This window comes from Notechis scutatus, chromosome 1 (assembly GCF_049901735.1).
Source record: "Notechis scutatus isolate UNSWTSFEM ecotype Mainland chromosome 1, rNotScu1.2, whole genome shotgun sequence".
Lineage (NCBI taxonomy): Eukaryota > Metazoa > Chordata > Lepidosauria > Squamata > Elapidae > Notechis > Notechis scutatus.
In genome coordinates this window covers 4,788,268-4,794,396 of record NC_142009.1, presented here as the reverse complement: position 1 = coordinate 4,794,396, position 6,129 = coordinate 4,788,268, and positions in this window count along the sequence as shown.

The window sequence follows — 6,129 nt, the reverse complement described above, 5'->3', positions numbered from 1 at the left end:
TATCTGAACGCCTTTGGGTTGGTTCCTCCTTTCAAATACAATGCTTCAATACCTGGATCAGCAGCTCAGGTGCAGCATCCTGCATCCTTTTAACTATCTCAATTTTGATCCCTTCCAATTCATTCGTAAAAGAAAAAATACATGGCAAAACTCCTCAGAGACACTAAAGTACATTGGACTCTCTCATACAGTGTGAACTTCACCTTTGCAAAGTGTCGCTTAATTTCAGGTTGTTGCAGAATCCAGAAAACCAGATAATCTATTAGTGGATAAATTAACAATGGATAAATAGCACTATATTCAGGAATATTGAATTTGTTGGAGATAAAAGCTGTGGAGTTATTGGTTCTTTGCTGATGAGGTTATTTAGTTGGGTAATGAAATGTCCTCAAGCAAACAAGCTCGGAGAGTACCAAGAACCCCACAGTCGTCCTGCTTTCTCCTCCTCTTCCTTACTTCACAAACCCTACTTCTTTCTAGCCCTGAGGATGTTACTGAATTGGATCACAAAAGGTCTGCAAGAAAGCAAGCTCAGAGAGCACCAAGGACCTCACAGTTCTCCTCTTCTCCACAAATCCCACTCCCTTCTAGCCCTGATGATGTCTCTTAATTGGGTCATGAAACTTCTGCAAGAAAACAACCAAGCTGACAAAGTATCAATGACCCCATAGTCCTCTCCTCCCCCCTCTCTCTTCTAGCAGTGATGATGTTCCCTAGTTGATCCATTAGACTTTTTAAGAAAACCAAACTCAGAAAGCACCAAATCGCTGCCTCCTCTCCGCAAACTCCATTCCCTTCTAGCACTGATGATATTCCCTAGTTGGGTATGAAATGCTTGTAAGAAAATGTTGAAAGGCTGTCAAAATGCCTTTCTTCTGAGGATTCGATTTTCCCGCTGGGAGGGCTCTGGTGCAAGGATACAGACAACTGCTTGAAAGCTGGATCTTTTTTATTTTTCAGGAAGGCGAGATATAGCAAGAAGTCTGCGTTCCTGGGCTAGCTAGCTTTGTATGTTAAGTCCCTGATTTTTTATACCTTTTCTCCTTTTGTGTGTGTGTGCTTGTGTTTGTATTTCTTAATGTTTTAAATCCTGTCAGGGGTTGTCTTCATTTCTTCCGGAGGGTAAACTCCGCGGGGTGCAGAAGGCAAACTTTGCGGGGTGGTTTGATTGGATTATCGGTTTCGTCCTAATCTTTTTTTTTTTTTTTGCTTAATGGTTTCTTATATTTGTTTTGTGGCAATCTCCTGTCTGTCTCCTTTGCAATATATTTTGTGTCTTTTGTCTGTTTTGCTGATTTGGCATGTCTTGTGTTTGTAAGGGTTTTCTTTTCTTGTTTCCTTAGTTTTCTTAATTATTTGGGCTTTTGTCTAAGGGGCTTCTTTAATACCTTTTATTTGATTCCTTTTCCTATGCAAGTTTGTTTTATGGCTGGCTTGATGTTCCCTTTGGGCTTTTCCTGCTTGGGTGACACCACTGTCCTCGTGAAGTTCCCTTTCCACAAAAGTAACCAAGCTCAGAGAGCACTAAGGACTCCACAGTCCTCTCCTGCTCCTCCTCCCCTCCACAAAGCCCACTCCCTTCTAGCCCTGATGATGTTTCCTAATCTGGTCATGAACCGTACATGAAAACCAAACTTAGAGAGCACCAAGGACTCCACAATCTTCCTCCTCTTCTATGCAAACTGTCCTTCTAGCACTGATGATATTCTCTAGTCAGGTCTTGAAACATCTGCAAAAACAACCAAACTCAGAGGGTGCCTAGGACCCTACAGTTCAAGCTGCAGCTACCAATATTCTCCTTTTGGGATAACAGGCTCCCACATTCTTGTTCTGGAGAGGACATCTGGATTTATTCAACATAAATAGAAAGGTATTTTGCCATCTGGTCTTGAGTATGGTTACTTAGAATGGCCTGATTTTAATAGTGTTCCCTTCCAAGTAAATGTCTTATTAAAATGAAGTTGGAATTTGCAGATTTCTTCACAATGTTATGTTTGCCTTTTCATCAATACCTTTAAATATGTATGGCATCATTAGTTTTTAAATAAATAATTGACCAACCAATCCTATGTATATATGTAAAATCCTACAAAGATATTTTTTTGTTAAGTATGTACAGGATTCCTCTCACTGGCAAACTTCCAAAGTTTATATAACCAATGCATGACTAACCTTAAATTTCCAGAAGGTTTTTTTTCCCCTTGCACTCAAATTTATGCTGCTCTTATTATTTGCTGGCTTGCAAACAAAGGGGAAGAGGAATTAAGGATTTGCCACTGAAATTTCTGATCTGTGCTAGAAAGGAAATTCTCCATTTGTGCTTAATTTAGGAAAAGGTCCTTATTGTGCAATCATCCTGCCTTACAAAATTTTACAAAGTTTTAAACGTTCTCACTGGAAATCAAAATCCTTCCAAAACTTCTGAAGCTATTTTCCACTTGCTTGCTGGAGATACAGTTTATCTGTTTAAATATAACATTTCTTTGAAGACTTTTTACATGCTGCTTGTCAGTCCAAAGTGGGATAATCAGACATCTGACAAAAGGAAATGAGAGGCAATCTGACCTAGTGGATAAAGTGCTGATCTAGAGACTAGGAGAGTTCTAGTCCTGACGTGAGAGCCATCTGGGTGAATTTGGGCCAATCACCAGAAGACAGTGAATTCTAGTTCCATCTGATGCATGAAAGCCAGCTGCATGATTTTGTGCCAATGACCAGGAGACAGTGGGTTCTAGTCCTGCCCTAGTTGTGAAAGTTGGCAGGGTGAGTTTAGGCCAGTCATACACTCTCAGCCCAACTGACCCTCCTCACAGAGTTGTTGTTTTGAGGAACATAAGCCAAAGAAGGAATGTTATGTATGTTTACCACCTCCAATAACTTATAATAAAGGTGGGATAAATAAATACCTATTTCCTGTATTCTTACTCATGTTTATACTTATTCCTACCTTATAAGCAATTGACAAATCAATAAATAAAAATCTTAATAAATAAATAGAATAAAACCGATATATTTCCTTTGCTTGGTAGGCATAGCCTTAAAATCAAATATTGTGCAGTTGTCTGAATATCTCTTCCTGATTAGTTTTCTCCAAGCTGTCCCAACTTGGGCATCCTAAAGCATGCTGGCTGGGGAATTCTGGGAGTGGAAACCCACCTGTCTTAAAGCATCCTGGCTGGGGAATTCTATTGAAGTCCATATGTCATAAAATTGTCAAGGTTGGACACCCCTGATTTACAGCCATAGGAAATATGATTATAATTATTGACCGCTATGAATCTTCAGTTGTTTTCATCAACATCATACAACTGAGAAGGAAAATAGTTAGACTCTTCTACTATAACCTTTAAACAACTTGCATTGCACAATACAAGTGTATGTGTAATATGAACTGATCATTCAGCTCCAACCACACGTATTTGGGTGGAATACCCACCAGCCTCCAAAGAAGCACAAATGAATCCAGTAGGAGTTACTCACAAACAAGCCACTTCATGCCTGAAGTGTTATGCTACAAACATTTTTTTTTAAATTAGCATTCAAATAAGGGTGCAGTTGTGGTCTCTAAAAAAAACACTGGCAGGTGAAATTAAAATGGATCTTTGATTGGCTCAATCTAATAGAACAGCTCTTCTCAAATCTTTTAGATTCAGGATCCTTTTATAGTATTAAAACAAACTCTGGGCCCAAAGAGCTTTGCTTTATATGGTTATGTCTATCAATTTTACTCTATTAGAAATGAAAACAAATCTGGAAAGAAATTTTTGTATTTGGGGCAACCACTGAAAGGGTCTTGGGCTAGGGATTCTAAGGGGTTCCCAAACCAGACTTTGAGAACCACTGTGACAGAATATTACTTTACATTTTATTTATATCCTGCCTTTATGACTTTTATAAATAAGTCATGACCAAACATGCCAAATCATCCTCCTCCTTCCTCCATTTTTCTTAACAACAACAACCCTTTAAGGTATGCTGGCCTGAAAAAGCTCAAAATCATCCACCTGGCTTTTATGCCTAAGATAGGACTAGTACTCACTATCGCCTGGTGATTCACCCAGTTAGCTTTCATGGCTAAAGCAGGCCTAGAACTCACTAGGTTTCTAGCTTGGTGCCTTAACCACTAAACCAAAGTGGCTATTTATTAGTGTAATTGGAAGAAATGTATAGCTCTTATTGGCTTGCAAATTGAGAATGCTACACTTATTTTGCTGCAACTCAAGATGCGTTCTCACAATTTTTGCCTGGAATTTGTAATCCAAATCAAACGGGACTTTCACATTACTGCTGGTATGTTGTTTGTACCCATAGATGGATTTCCTTGTTCTACAGAATCAATTGTTAACAATTTCCTTGGAAAATGGTAGGTTTTTTTTCCCTTACTATTTTTGGGCTGACTTTGCAAAGTCTGTAAAACTATCACGCAATGTGTTTATTTTTCCATCCTGAATAAATCTACTGTGCTTTGAATGTGTAAATACAGTATTTCCCAACTGTGGCAATTTGAAGGTGTGTGTACTTCACATCCCAGAATCCCGCAGCCAACATGCTATGCTTTAGGATGGGTGTGGACTTACACTTCAAGAATCCCCCAGCCAGCAGGCTTGAAGAGGGGTGGACTTCCACTCCCAGAATCCCCCAGCCAGCATGCTTTACAATGGGTGGACTTCCACTCCCAGAATCTCCCTGCTTGAAGAGGGGTGGACTTCCACTCCCAGAATTCCCCAGGTTTACTAGGGATTTCTGGGAATTGAAGTCTACAGATCTTTACTTTGCCAAACTATACAGGAATGTATTTCTTGGCAATGATAGTTGATTTAAGAACTCAAGTTTTGGCTGCAGAGTAGCATGGTGGGTGAACAACGCTGTGTTGTGTATGAACTTGCCAATATGGTTAGGACTGAAGCCAAAATCCTTGAGCAAGTTGCTAACCCAAACCCACCCATATAATTAACGTTGTGCAAAAGAGTTTTTGCTGATTTTCAATTAAGGGCTAATTAAATTAAGTTGCTCTTTAATTCCAGGAGACTTTGCCCCTCCCTCTTCCTTGTCTTGATTTCTTAATGAATTTAGGCAAGAATGCTATATTCTAATTGGTTGTAAAGGGGGGGGGGTACTGATTTCCCGCTCTCCAATGGCGTTGGGGAGGGCTGCTCACCGTTCCTGCTCTCTGATTGGACGTGACCTCATCCTCAAGTACAGCCGGAAGTATCTAGCCCATAGATTTAAGAAAGTGAAGAGGGTTGTCTCTTTCTGGGATACCCAGATGCAAAGTTTACAGAAGAAGCCTTTTTTTTTTTTTTTGGTTTATTATTCCGGGGAATAGAATTCAGAGCCTCCATGGATTTAAAGAGTTATTTAAAGATTTAAAGAGTTTTGCAAAAGTTGCAAAAAATTTTTCAGAAAGAACAATCTTATTTCTAGCCGACCGTATAGAAAAGAGTTATTTTAATCAGTTTTTTAAAAGTCTTTCTATGTTTTGATTGCAGATTAATATCTGGCGCCGTTTAAAAATAATAATCAGCAAAAGCCAATAAAATTCTTCAATTTAGAGCTGGAAGCGCTGGAAAATATAGTATATTTTGCCAAAACAAGTTTCTAAAAGGATCATGTCGCAATATCTTTCGCACGTGTCTCTCTGTACTTTTGTTATGTCTATAGTCCACCAGGTCCCTACAAAGCCCCCCTTATCGCCTTCACCTCAGAGGCCGCCTTAGTTGCTCCTTCCCATTGGCTGGCTGCTCGGGGCCACGCCCCTCCACCTTGGCATCCCTATTGGCCAGCGCGCCTCTCTGACTCTTCTCCCCCGCTCGCCGCCCGAAGCGTCCCCACCGTAGAGTTCGCTTAATTGGTGCCGCACGGTCCTGGAAGGGGTGTAGTCGATTTTCCTACCTCGAATCGGCCCGCGCGCTTCCTATGGAATTCACTCTGCCTCTTTCCTCTTCGAAGAGTTAACAGCTAGCAAGGAGCCTGTCGGATGAGCGGACGGGAGAATTTCTAAGTGCTGCCCCGGTGAGTTTTTTTTTAAGTGGGCGAAAGGGCGTCGGCGGGTGCTGCCAGGACCCCGCCTCGCGAGGGGCGAGGAGGGGCGGAGCCTCGAGGGAAGCCGGAGGGAGGGGGCTCGGAGGG